We start from the raw sequence: 14,614 nt of genomic DNA on the forward strand, positions 1-14,614 counted from the left end.
AGTGCAAAGATTCCGACCATATCTTCACGGCCCCACCATGGTGGTCTAGTGGCTAAGGTACTCGGCTGCTGACCCGCAATTCGCGGGTTCATATCTCGGCTGCGGCGGCTACATTTCCGATGGAGGCGGAATATTTGTAGGCCCGTGTGTTCAGATTAGGTGCACGTTAAAGAATCCCAGATGCTCGAAATTTCCGGAGCCCTCAACTACAGCGTCTCTATTATTCCGATGGTGGTTTTGGAACGTTGAAACTCACGTATCAATCAGCCATCTCTTCACGGCCATTATTAATTTTACCGTCGTTGCTGACCATAACGCCTTATGCTGGCTTTGACCGCTGAAAAACTTCTCAGGTCGCCTCGATGGCTGGGTACTTCGCTTGCAGGAGTACGATTTTGATGTCGGCTACAGATATGAGAGGAAGCATCAAGATGCTGATGCTCAATCGCACTGTCCATTGTCCATCGATACTCCAAAACGACAGCACCTCCTCTATCGCAGCGCCAAGTTCATCATCTGGCACCCTATCCGTCCTTGCTTCACAACCACGTGTCGGCCCATACTGCCGTATCATTGTTGACCGCTTGACCAGCTCTACTATTACTCCAAACGCCAGACTTCGTCAACAACGTAAACAGTTTTAGCTTGTAGGTGGGGCTTTCTACCGCTGCATTTACCCCTCGGATGGCAACATGTGGGTAGCCATCGACCCACAATACCTGCAACGGGAAGTTCTGGAAGCCTTTCCTAATGATTTAACCGCCGCTCATCTAGGATATCTTATATTATGACTTGTCTTATCTTAGACTTATAACAAGACACGAAGCCGTAGTTTTTAGCCTGGCCTCTCTTCATCCGTCGCTAAATACGTCGCCTCCTTGTCCATTGCCAACGGCGAAAACGACCAACAACTGCTCCGGCTGTCTTAATGCAACATGTTCCTTGTTGCGCCTCGCCGTTAAAAGTCGTTGGAATCGACTTGTATGGCACTCTTGCTATATAATTCAATGGGCATCGCAGGATTGTGACGGCCGTCGGCCACATTACCCGCTACGCAAAAACAGCTTCAATATCATCTGGGACTGTGACTGAAGTCGCCGATGTCTTCTTTCGCCAAATGTATTTGCGCCTTGCAGCTCCACGCATTCTCCTGAGCGATCGTGGCAAAGTCTTTCTTTCTTCTATTGTCGAGCGAAATTTGCGTGCCTCGAACACTGTTCAGAAGACCTCTTTTAGCTACCACCCGCAGACCAACGGATAGACTGAACGCTTTCATCGGATTCTATCGGACATGATCAGCATGTACATTCACCCCGCTCACACGAACTGGGATGCGATTCTACCCTTCGTGACAATCGCTTATAATACGGCTCCTCAACGCACTACCAGCTTTTCTCCAGTTTTTCTCGTCCATGGTCCCTCACCGAGTTTCGCTCTGGGCGTCTCTTTCCTTTCGGCCCCTGCACCCTCGACGACTTTTTTCTCTGAAGAATCTTCATCTTGTCTCGCACACTCCAGTCACCTGACTCACGTTAACACCGGTATCTATCAAGACAATTGAAAATCTCGTTACGCCTCGTCTCGCCGTGTTTCGAGTTTTTCCACTGGTGACGAAGGACTCTTATGAACTCCATTGTGCGTCCCCGGCTTATGCGAGAAAATCATCAGTCGCTTCATTGGGCCACACAAGGTTGTAGGACGGACATCTCCTGTCTATTACGACAATTCTACTCCTAGCACTAATAGTTATCTTCCCGAGGAACAGGGATCATGCGCGTACCTCGCGTAAAGCATTATGAACAACGCATTAGATAATACTCGCCGGTGACCATGCGGCTGCTTTCACCGCGCGGGGCAAAAGTGTGAGCGCGGCAAGCGAATGACTCTTCATTCTCTTTGGATATCTTCATCACCAGTACATCTTTATCATCTGTAAATATCATCACTAGTGTGAATTAGCACGAGCCTGGCTGAATAAACTGGTTCCTCAATCTATGAAGTGTTTCATGGCTAAACCTGTCAGAGACAGTTCCTGATGACAAAAAATTGTCTTCCTCTGGCCGTTATTTCAAACACGAAGTGACCGACTCGATTTTTTTTCGGTTCACAATTGGGTTTCCATATTGCACAGGATGTATAATGCATACCGCCGTCCTAATTGATTTCAACACTCATGACAAGAATGCTGCCACGTTATTTTCAATTAAATTAGGCGAGTATTCGGGTTACACAAGTGCGGGGCGCAAAACATATTAAATGCGTCATTCCAGTTACACACCTGCGACGTGAGTGGTTCCTCGTCCACGGTGATACAGTCACAACAACTAGATTTATAACCATGTTTAGCCGAGTTACAAGAGTAATGTTTGAAGAAACCGATGATACTAAAGCGTAATAGGAAAACGATGCGAAACCAAAAGAGGCTGCACGAGTGCTGGTGAAATGTTTCGCGACAGCAAGCGCTGTAACTCTCCGATCATGTTTGGTCATAAATCGAACCATGTCCGCTTATCAATTCCCCGAGTGGAAGACGGCACAATCCAGATATATGTCGGCAGATGTCGACATAAAACTTCTTCCGGAACACAAACTATGCACAGCATGAAGCAACAAAAAAGCTGCGTCTTCAGTTATGCGTGCCCCATACTATTCGCCCCCCCCCCCTCAACTTCACAACTTTATTTTTCTGTATATTATAACAAGCAAAGAGGCACAGTGGCTAAGCGTTGACCTCTCACTTAATGACATTTTCATAAAACAGAATAAATATTCGTAGTTTGACCTAACACATGCTAAATTGTTCGAAAACGCCACTCATCCAAGCACCAGCCAGTAGGACACTCCGCGCAGTCGGCACGCTCCAGAAAAAAGGGAGGCGCCGATTATCAGTCCCGTCCTCTTCGCCGGATGATTGGGTCTATATGGAATCGAAATTTTATGCGTGTTCGCTTTCTAAATGGTTATGTAAAAGAAAAACACCACCCAAAACTGTCTATCCCTAAAGGGACGCAAAAGCACTTTTATAAAAAATGACTTTGGAGGGTGCACAGACAATTTGATCCTTGCTGAATTAAAAGTGTACGTGAAATTTCTCAAATGTTAACGCCAAAAGCACTTTTCGGTGAAAAAACAGGGGCTGCGGACTCCGGGCGTCTTGAGACGCCGAGTGAACACGGTGACGTCACTGTCATTATGGCGCGTCGTCTGTACCAGCAGCACATTTGTCGATTATTTCCTGCTGCTAGAGCCGCGAAAACAGTTATGACATCCTCAAAAATATTTTAAGTCTTTCCTAAACACGAAGTTTTATTGAATTTCAAAGTTTCTTCAGTTTTCTTTGAGATGACAACTTCTCAGGCAGGCACAGGGTTGGTGCTATGGTAATAGAAGGCAAAGGTTTTAGATAGCAAGAGAAGAGAGGGCGAAAAAAATGGCAATGCGACTCGTTCGACTCTCCTTCCCCGGCACGCGCCCGGACCAACGCAACGTGTAGCTGACCGAGAAAGTCAAGGTACAAGGAATACGCACGAACAAACAAAAAAGTTGGGTCCTCCAAACTCACAAGTAAGTCCAGTTGAGCCCGATGGTTGCGCCACTTCAGAGAGTAGGAAGGCATCACAACAATGTAGCTGAGGAGAGTTGACTAGAAACATCGGGATCACAGCACGCGTGATGCGGCAAGTATTGCGCCAATCTTTGTGTTCGTCGACAGGCCGATGTAGGTCGGTGGCGTCGAGGATGGGAGTAGCGTGGTCGTCGAAGTCTTCGTGACGGCGGCAGCAGCCAGCAGATGCGATGAAGCACGTTGTGTCTGCGTCATCGTAGAGTGCGTAGTGATGACGCTCACAGCCGGTTCAGACGAGGACAAAGCCATCGCCGTCTTTGTGGGGACGACCGGCGCTCTCGATGTAGGTCGCAGGGTGGCGTCCGAGGCCACGCCGCCGGTACCGACGAGCTCATTTCATATATAGCCATTCATGATGGTCGTCGCACGACTCCAAGCCACCTGGCGTTTTGCAAGGCTTGACAGCAAGTCACGGTGCTGTCATAGGAGGCCATGGTGACCGTGGCCATGCCCTGGAGCTGCCAAGAAGTGAAGCGCAGCTCAGTTGCGGATTGTTTTTCGCTACAATTTATCCATTGGGAATGTTGTGCTGCGCACGGCCCCTGACGTGTTTGACACCGCAGTGCAGGCACGGTTGGTCTCGCGAGCAGCTTGCGGTTGCTTGCCTGATGCGGTGGCAGCGAGAACACTGCCGGGGCTGGGGCGGCGAAGATGTAAGGCATGCGCCAAATTCGTGAGGGTCCTTTTTGCTGGGCAGCGGTAGGCATTGCAACACGAATTAAGATGGTGTTGTGTCCCTTGCAGGAAGTCAGGGCCATAGATGTAGAGGGTGAAAGTCTGTTTTGCTTCTTCCCCTCGCTTGGAGGCAGGATGTTGATGGCGGTGTCATGGCTACCGGTCTCTTTCGATGGGGTTTGTTTTAGAGCGCGCGGGCGTCCATGGTTCCTCCTGCTGCGTGGGCACCAGTGTGGATGCCAAGGTAGCCAGGACGGAATCCTGTTGATGTTTCTTCATGTAGCAGCCTTTCGGCGACGCCATTTGTAGCCCTTAATATGGCTGCGTGCAAAAGAGCGTTGGAGCGAATATCATGAAAAGGACAGCAACGCAAAATACACACATCCTTTTTGCTTGCAATTGCATGTGCTTGCAATCGTGTGTGTTCGGTTTGAATGAGGCGCCGAATGCGCATTTTATCATTTTTTTATTCTTTCATCATTCAATCTTTGTCTATATTTTTTTTTAAGAAGAAAGAGGGTGCTGTAGCATTGTTTAATTTTGTCACGTCATTCTTTTAACGCTGCATCACACGAACGTAAAAGCATCATGCGTGCACAGATGGGCATATATTTAGCGCGCATGACAGTTCAATTGTGCGATAACTCTACTCTACAGAAAACTGACTGCGCATGGTACCATAGTTTTCTATTTTATTGATCTTTTCATCAAGCTTCTTTTCTTTTTTGTAGAAGAAGAGGGTGTCGGGGAGTTGTTTATCTTTTCCATGCAATTCGTTCAGTGTTTTCTCACACGCACCTTAAGGTATGCTAGTTGTGCGTGTGATGAAACGATGAACAGATGACATTGAAAAGATAAACAACTCCCCTTACGCCCTATCTCTCCCACAAGAAGGAAAAGAAAATTTATAAAAAGAGATCGATAAAATAGAAAATTTCATACCAGGCGCACTCAATGTCCTGTTGAGTAGAGATATTGCACAATTCAACTGTCATTCGCGCTAAATAGATGCCCATCTGTGCACGCATGAAGCTTCCACGTGCGCGTGATGCATCATTGAACAAATGACATGGCAAGCTTAAACAACGCTATCGGGCCCTCTGTCTTCTTTATTGAAAATATAGACAAAAAAATAATGAGAAACTGAATAAAAATATGATGCAATGCGCATTCAGTTCCTTTTGTAAACCTGAGTCTGCAAGCGAGAGGACCGTACGCTTGCAAGGAAAAAGGAGGTTTGTATTTTGCGCCACTATTCTTTCTATCGTATTCGCTCCAACGCCCTTTTGCACGCAGCCTTTTTAAGGGCTACTTATGGCGTCGTCGAAAGGCCACAGCAAGACGGAATATCAACAGGATTCCGTCCAGGCAACCTCGGCATCCACACCGGTGCCCAAGCAGCAGCAGGAACCAAGAAAGCCTGCGCGCTTGAAAAACAAAACCAATAGAAGGTGACCGGCAACCATGACACCGTCATCGACTACCATCCTACGAGCGAGGAAACGAGGCAAAACAGACTTTCCTCCTTTCGTGCTTTGGCTGTGACTTCTTGCAAGGGACACACCAGCTTTGTTTCTTTCTCAACGCCTGTGGCCGCACAGCAAAAGGCAAAACACGCCCCTCCAGTTTGCGCGTGCCTTACATCCTCGCCAGCCCCAGCCCCTGCAGTGTTCCCAATGCCACCATATTAGGCACGCAAGCGCGACCTGCTCGCGAGACCAACCGCGCTTGCGCTGCGGCGTCATACATGCCAGAGACCGTGTGCAGCACAACAGCCACGCTGCCAAAATTGTAGCGGAAAACAATCCGCAACCAAGCTGCGCGTCACTTCTCGGCAGCTCCAGCGCAAAGCTGTGTTCTTCATGGTCTCATCTGACTGCACCGCGACTTGCCGCCAAGCCTTGTAGCCGTGCGAAAAGTTCCGCTCTTTCCGGAATCACCTTGTCGGTAACAGCGGCGTGGCCCCTGAAGACGTCCTGCGATCTACATCGAGTGCACCGTCATCTCCACGAACACAACGAGGGCTTCGTTCTCGTCTCAACCGGCTGTGGTTGTCGTCACTACGCACTCGACGACGACGAAGACACCACGTGCTTCATCGCATCTACTGGCTGCTGCCGCCATCTCCAAAAGTTTGATGACCACGCCCCCCGCACCCTCAATGCCACCGGCCTGCGCCGGCCTCTCGACAGATGAGAGGCGTTTTCTAACAATTTAGTATGTGTTAAGTAGAACTACTGGTATTTTTTTCTGTTTTATGACAATGTCAACCAGCGAGAGGTCAACGATGAGCCACTGTGCTTATTTGCTTGTTCTAAATATTACAGAAAAATAAAGAAAACCTGTGGTGGAGGGGTGGGGGGGCTGTGCGATTACTATACGGCACGCATCGCGAAACGTGCAGCTTTTGCTGTTTCATGCTGTGCATAATTTGTGTTGCGTAACAAGTTTTAGTCGACATGTGCCAACCTATACCTTGATTGGGCAGTCTTCGACTCGGGGAAATGATAAGCTGACATTTTTCTATTTATGACCAAACGTGATCGGTGAGTTACAGCCTTGTCTGTCGCGAAACATTTAACGACCACTCGTGTAGCCGCCTTTGTTTTCGCTTCATTTTCTTATTACGTTTTAGTACCATGGGTTTCGTGAAACATTAGTCTTGTACCTCCGCTCAACATGGCTATCAGTGCAGTTTATGTCACTGTATCAATGCGCACGAGAAACCACTCACTTCGCAGCCGGGTCTGGCTTGACGCGTTCAAATTGTTTTGCCCTTGGGATTTGTGTAGCCCAAATACTCGCCAAAGTTTTCGTGAAAATAACGTGGCAGAATTGTTGTCGCGAGTGTACAAATTAATTGGGACAGCGGGATGCATCGTACAACCTGTGCGATATAGAAGCCGAATCGCGAAACAAAAAAAATTGAGTTGGTCACTTCGTGTTTGAAATCTTTACCAGAGAAAGACAATTTTTGCGTCGTCATGAACCGGGTCTGACGAGTTGTGCGATGGAGTACACCATAAGTAATATCTTCGTAGAGCGAAACATAATTAGAGCACGTTGTGGCGGTTGTGTTCTGTTTCTTTATGTCTTAATTTAGCTAGTTACCTTTGGAAACGATGAGGAATATTTCACATAGGCCGTACAACTTGGAGATAGACTACTTGACTAAATGAACAATATATCACTCTTCAGCCAATCAAAGGCTCGAATTCGCTGGGTGCCTCATCGGCCGAATAGTCAAGTAACCAAGGTATACGTAAACTAGTAGCGTAACTTCTATACAGATTCATGGATCCATTAGTAGGCGGCTCATTGCAACCTTCGCCATCTACGTGAATAGAGCTAAACTAACAGCAATCTAAAAATAAAATATGACATCGCCAACACAAGCAGAAGCGACATAGCGCATTTGGCCTAATTGGTGCGAAATTTAAGTGTTTTTACTTGTCGACCATTTACATGTTGTTAAAGCGTATTTTATTTATGGCTTGCTAATTCACTGAGTGAGAAAAATTTAAACAAATGAAACAATGTGCTAAGGAAGCAAAACCATTTGATTAGCCAAATGACCTACTATAAAATACAATATGCACAAAAAAAGCTTCGCAGAGGCACTTGTGAGTCAAGTATTCACATAAACAACACTTCGAAAAGCGCTCGTTGCCGAACCATCAAACTACTCTGCAGTGACACAGCAGCTTTGAAAGTATAGCTTTGCCAGCCGTACAGTACCACGTTTTGTTGCTTAGCGTGGCGCGTTCACCGTCACCAAAGGCGAAAATGCACCGGCCGTGTGCCAGCAAAAGCAGTCACATGAGCGGCTATCTACAATTTCTAGAAGCTAGACAAGTTCTGCAAGCTAGTACATATTAGTCGCACGTAAAAATATGACAACGACTGAGGGTGCGCACGAAATTACCATGGATACAAGAGCAATGCCTCATTGATTTGTCAATGTGCTGAACCAAAGGAGACCACGCCGATCTAAACGTAATCTCCGAGAGCAAATCGCCGAGATGCCACCCATTCCCCATTTATGGCGCTCGGTGAAAATTGGAAAAATTTGACACAATCAACAAATTAGCCAGGTATTAGGCACACCATAAACTGAAATTATTTTGATTATATAATTACGACCATCTGAAGAAAAATTTGTATTGAGCTTTTACTTTTGGTTGTTTGTCTTCTCAACATTTCTCGTTTTACTCTTTGGTGTACGTTGATGCCAGTGGCGAAAGGTTTGCGAAAGTTTTGTTCGAAAGTTCTTGACCTATGTAATTTCACCAAGCATGCACTATCCATTAGTTTTTTTAACAACTCACTGATACCGCCATCGCGAAAACGTCGCAATTGTTCGCTCACGCACGGCCGCAAGTACAGGTGGTATCGCTGACACAACACAAACAATCCCCACTGAAAAACGAACCTAACTATTACAGTTCAAAAAAATATTCTAAGTTTAAAGGGCGCCAGCACTTGCTTTGCCTGCTTGAATGGCTGTTCACATTGTTAGGCTTTTTGTAACAGAAAGAGTGCCGATAACATACCACACCAGCCACTCTCGACACGTTCCCGTCGTCGCATATTATTGTATTTGATCCTGATCAGATGCAAACCTTTCAGGACGTCTCGCAGACGCAGTATTCAAGACAAAATTCAGCATGCCAGAACGAACACAAAAAAATGACTGCAACCGTACAATTCCTTTTCATGGAAACACGGAGCATTGCACGTTCGAGTGGGTTACCAGACACGGGATGACTCCACCCGCTATGCAATGTGGCGGCGACCTGGCTAAAGATGTATCTGCGGACTTGGTCGCGTTGTAAAACGAGGAACCAATGAACCAATTCTCTTGGCCAAAGTTAATCCCTTCCATTCTCCTCCTTCTCCCTCTCTTCTGTTTCTGCAAAAAGGAAAGAAAAAAAGATGTTTCATTGAACACCCGGTTCTTCCAGGTGGTCTCCTTCCTAATGTACAGACCGAGCCTAACGCTACTTGGGTTCGCCATCCGGATGAGAGTCGGCGGTTTCAGCTTGGTATGGCTAAAGGTAGGAGCAATCATATCACAACAACATTTTTACCCGATTATGTGGTTATTAGATCCATTTCAATCCCTAGGTTAACACTGATGGTTTATGCAGTGCGTTAAATAATCTTGGCGATAAATGGCGTAGGTGCGTGACTATCGTCTGTTGTGCTCTGCCAGAAAACGTACACTGTTTCTTCGCTGGGACGCACAAGCACCAGTGCGGCAACGTCTACGTAAGTGCACTTACGGGCTTCCCCCACCGGCCGTGCGCGTAAGACGCTTTCCGTAACCCACAAAAATTTACTTTCGTAGGCCCTCATAACTGAGGGCACACGATTGACAGTTATAAAGCAGGGCATACCTGTAGGCCCAACAATTGTATTGAAACCCGCGACGGTAGTCAAGTGGCACTGGCCTGCTGAAGCAAACGGCGCGTGGTCGAATCGCGACCGCATATTAGATAAAGGCCAAAATGGTTCAGACCAATGTTCCTAATTTAGAACTAGGCGCACGTTAATGACCCCCAAAAAGTAAAAATTTCCGAAGCCCTTCTCTACGGCATCTAATATATTCATATGGTTGTCAGACCCAAAATTTATTAATCCTAATGCCATTCTACTAACCGTCAAGTAAATTTCGCGAGCATTGACATAGCTGATTGAACTATTTTCTTCTTTCATTTTCTTTCTTTCATTTCTCTACGCAAAAGTTCACATAATGAAACGAGTAATCAATGATGCGGAAAGGGTAAATTACCCTACTTTCTCTTCTCTCCACTTTTTCAATAAAACAAAGAAAAATAATACATAGAGTGAGGGCAAAAAGAAAGGAAGCGTGGAAGCGTGGAAGCGTAGATGTTAGCGTGCGCACTCGGTGCCACATTTGAAGCCGTGTGGGCACGCATGAAGATTCTGGTTTGCTATACGTTGATGTGCACGAGACAAAATGTAGAACCAATGATGTCGCAAGAGTAAACGACGGCCATATTTTTCTTCTTTTATTTCATCTCCCCAGGCAAAAGACGTAAAGAGCGAAAAGATTATGTCATCAGCAATTTCGAGGTGGCATCTCCCTTTTAGTACTGACTGAGTGCTTTATTAGGGAGATCAGACAAGAATCGGCGCATTCTGCATACTATTGGCGATAGTATACGAGCAGCCGTTCTACACAACTAATATACTCGTCTATGCAACTAATTATCCATCTCGCCGAATCATAATCGAAAGCTTTTGCAGCGCGTTAAATTCTGTTTGCTGCAAACTACGTTGGTGCGTCACTATCGTTCATTCTTCTCCGACAGAAAACATACTGCGTTTCTTCGTTTGGGCGCGAAAGCACGAAAGATCATAACAATTACGTATGAATGTCGGCATGCGGCGCCCACTGTCGACCGCGTAAGTAACTTTCTTTAACGGATCAAACATCTGTTGCGCTATATTTTATAACAAAGTGGCACACTTGTGAACAATGTATATGAGGAATAACATGATTTCCGTTAAATGCTATTATAACCCGCCACAATGGTCTATTGTTCAAAGCACTCGGCTGCTGTACCACAAGTGGTGAGGTTTATTTCAAGCGAGAATATAGAGGGAGATGAAAATGCTTCAGGCCCGTTTGCTTAGATAAGGGGCACATTATTAACCCCAAATATTTGAAATTTCCGAAGTTCTCCTTAACGGCATCTCTTATTATTTTATGGACGTTAAACTTCAACAATCATTATTCTGAATGCTATTCTACTAACCGGAAGTAAACTCTATTGAGCAGAGATATCACAATATCGAACTGTCATGTGTGACACATTTGCAGACGCGTGCGCGCGTATCAAGCTTTTGATTCACGGCGCGCATTGTACTTTTTCCCTTATGTTACGGCTGGGCTGGACGCCAGACCTTAATCACCGGTTACGTGACGTGGTGCCGAGCGGAGGTGTTGTCTACCGGAAGCCCAAGGATGTCACGGACATTAGGCCGAGGCCAAGAGAGGCGTTCGGAAAGCCTAACAGACGATTTTCAACATCATGGAAGATAGAAACGGATACTTCCGAACGATTCGTCGACGCGTTACCGCTCACTCGTGAAATATCCGTTGTTATCTACAGTGCGAGTGCCCTTCAAATACAAAAGCCTAATCCCACCCTGAATGTCAGCATTTTTTACGCCCAAATGACAGAGTCGCAATTGGTGCCCACTTCACCCGCTTCTCTTTATTACAGAGCCATTTTGCAGGATGAGAGGGTGTTGAACCTCGTTGCCTTGCACGAACCAGGCGGGCGAACCTATATCGACGAGTGGTTGGTCAGCCCAATGCAGGCGACTAATTGGAAATATGTGTGTCACAAACACACTTGGCACAATGCATTCGCTGTCTGTCACCATTTCTGCCGCTCACACAATGGACGTGCTGCAAGTTCAGCCGACACGATCAACCCACCACATATGCCAACGAGAAAGGCGACAAGGTTTCGTAGAAAACCAGGCCGGTCTAGGAGTATTCTTCTTGCTTTGTAACAATGACCATAATGTCTAATTCAGGTGCTGGATAACGAACTGCACACAGGCGGCGTGCTCCTGCGTACTGACTAAAATCCTGTCTATAGGGAGCCCAGCAGAAAAAAAAAATAGCCGTGACATCCGCCCGGCACGAAAGTCACGCATACTGACGGTAAGAGTAGGCGCATGAAAGTAAAAAAGGTGGAGAGCCACCGTCTCCGTCGCGCCAGCCTAGCGTCAGCAGCCGGCATCAACTTACGGAGAATGTTCAGCCACAAGCATGAGCACGCAAAAAAAGCGAATCTCCCAACCTCTTTCCCCTCACCCCAGCTGGGCGCGCAGCGTTGGTGGGACGTTCATCGTCGCCTGCATGCCGTGGCATTTGTGCGTCGCCCTTTCATCCCGCTCTTTTGTGATGGTCGTTTTTCTAAAAGATGGTCTGAGACGGAAACATTTTCCAGTGCTATATGGCATACTTTATTCAAAATATCATGCGTCTTTCTGCATTTGGGCATACACTGCGATCTGCAGTACCATTGTTACTCTTTTGACTTCAATAAAAGAGTACAAACAACTTTCTGTTCATCACTTGTCGAGGGATGACTCTGCGTCATGCACTAAATAAAAGAGTAATAGTGAATGTGTGACAGCTTTCTGAAACACTGGCCTATGTGTGTTCATGCTCATGTTCTACCAAACAAGTTGAACTGATGATTTTAGGAAAGCACGGTAAAAAAGAAAAAAACCGAAGGCCGCGAGACAAAAACAGATCAAAATTGAAAATTCATTGGTCGATCTTTGATTGGTGGTTGCGTAATTTGATGATGAACATCAAGTACAGAAGTCAGGTGCAGAAGTCAGCCGGAAAGCCCCGCTGCGGTGGTCTAGTGGCTAAGGTATTCGGATGGTTACCCGGTCACGGGTTCGAATCCCGGCTGCGGCAGATGCATTTCCGATGAAGGCGAAAATGTTGTAGGCCCGTGTGCTCAGATTTGGGTGCACGTTAAAAAACCCCAGGTGGTCGAAATTTCCGGAGCCCTTCGCTACCGCGTCTCTAATATGCATATGGTGGTTTTTGAATGTTTATACCCCACACATCAATCGATCAATCGAAGTCATCAGGAGAGCATATGTCACCGACATTTGGTCACTCTTTTGATTATTAAGTACAGTTCTCATATACCAGCATGAATTTGTAACAGTGAACCATGACCAAGACAGCCAGTGTACTGCTGTATAGGTAATGTACCAGCTATAAAAATCCACATTTTCTAAAGAGCAATTGTTAGCAGTAAGAATAAACATTTTGAAATTCGTTCTGCACCATTTCTTGACCCCAACTGCATGTCGACGTTCGCGAAAGAGATGTTTAGAGGTATTATTTATTTGGAGGGAGACTGACCTGTCCGTCGCTACTTTGTGTACGTTATACTTGACCTTGGCGCGCGTTTCGGCATTCACTTGAACAACGATGTAATGCTGATTAAAGGTAAGAGTAGGCACTCCTCAAGAGGTGGCTCGCCACGCCCTTATGCGCAGTGTGCTGTCACTGTATAGAAACAACTATATTGTACGCACAGCGGCTGCTTGGGCCATATAAGAAGGGAGCGATTGAGCCTCTATAATTCGGCCATGATCTACCGTACATTCGTTAATATTGGTCCCTTCACAGCTAATCAGGTAATCGTGCATTTACTGAAATACCTACTTCCAAACCATCTAACATTACTCTCCCGATTCATCTTGTTGCCATCACTTAAATGAGTACTGAGACGAACCTTAGATATTTAGTGATTGTTGTCCTATACAAGGGAAATGGTTTCAAGAGGAGAGTTCTGTGTTGCGTCGGAAAGCGTCGCATTTATTTTTAATACCTCGACCTTTAAAAGACGCTTTCGGCTTCGATATCAAGTGGGTGGCTTCTCGGTGACATGACAAGGCAGTGTTACGATGCGTAAACTCGGCAATTCGCTACGTGCTTGTGGCAGATAAGAGATCTGCTCATGGTACATATAAACGATGAGCGCATTGTCTTTATTGGCCATGACAGTGATTTCGGTCATTTAGGCTTCATGGAAGACTCCGCTTGAAACTTGGAGGAACCTTGTTGACTTGTCACGATAAAGTCCACTTCATGGCTTGCCACTACTCTACAACGAAACCTTTAAAATCAAAGTAACTACCTTATGCATGCTGGCTGACTATTGTGTCGTAAGTAGTAATGCTACTTCTATAGCGTAGTAACTAACAATGTCACTTTTGCAATGTCTCAAATTATTTCGGTACACCGTTGAAATACACTAAAGCCGAAAACATTTTTCGCGTATTAGTGAAGTACAATTTCTCAATCCAGGAAATACCACTTATATCGGGACTCGACGCTTGATAAGTGAGAAAACACGCGAAGGGAAAAGTTGGGTGGAGATGCCACCTTGATTTCGCGCAAAACCACGCGACATCATGAAATTGAAGCGCTTTTACTGGGTCTTACGTATCTATTATTTCAATAAAGCCAAGTATGCTATCATCTGTCGGTGTGATGGACCTAAGATACGAAATTTCAGAAATATTCATCAAGCCAATGTTGCGAAAATACAATACATTTTCAAATTTTGAATATCTTAACATTTAAAATTAGTTTCAACCCTAATTTTTTCTGCTGATAGTAAACTTATGGCATGAGAGGTCTCGGTTGTCAGCGTGTCAGTCTAAACTGAGACATTTTCTTCTCTTTGGTGTACCGTGAATGAAGTATTGCCAACTACTGGTGCAACACGAGGC

The 14,614-nt window shown here is 45.9% G+C and overlaps 1 long non-coding RNA gene across 1 annotated transcript; it reads left to right on the forward strand.

Annotated features, from left to right (window-relative positions):
- Window positions 1-5,488: 5,488 nt before the first annotated feature.
- Window positions 5,489-8,474, forward strand: LOC142777143 (uncharacterized). Its single transcript, XR_012887944.1, has 2 exons — window positions 5,489-5,535; window positions 5,597-8,474. It is a non-coding gene; the product is annotated as an uncharacterized LOC142777143 (long non-coding RNA).
- Window positions 8,475-14,614: the final 6,140 nt, after the last annotated feature.

The sequence above is a fragment of the Rhipicephalus microplus genome, chromosome X (genome assembly GCF_043290135.1).
Source record: "Rhipicephalus microplus isolate Deutch F79 chromosome X, USDA_Rmic, whole genome shotgun sequence".
In the NCBI taxonomy this organism is placed as follows: domain Eukaryota; kingdom Metazoa; phylum Arthropoda; class Arachnida; order Ixodida; family Ixodidae; genus Rhipicephalus; species Rhipicephalus microplus.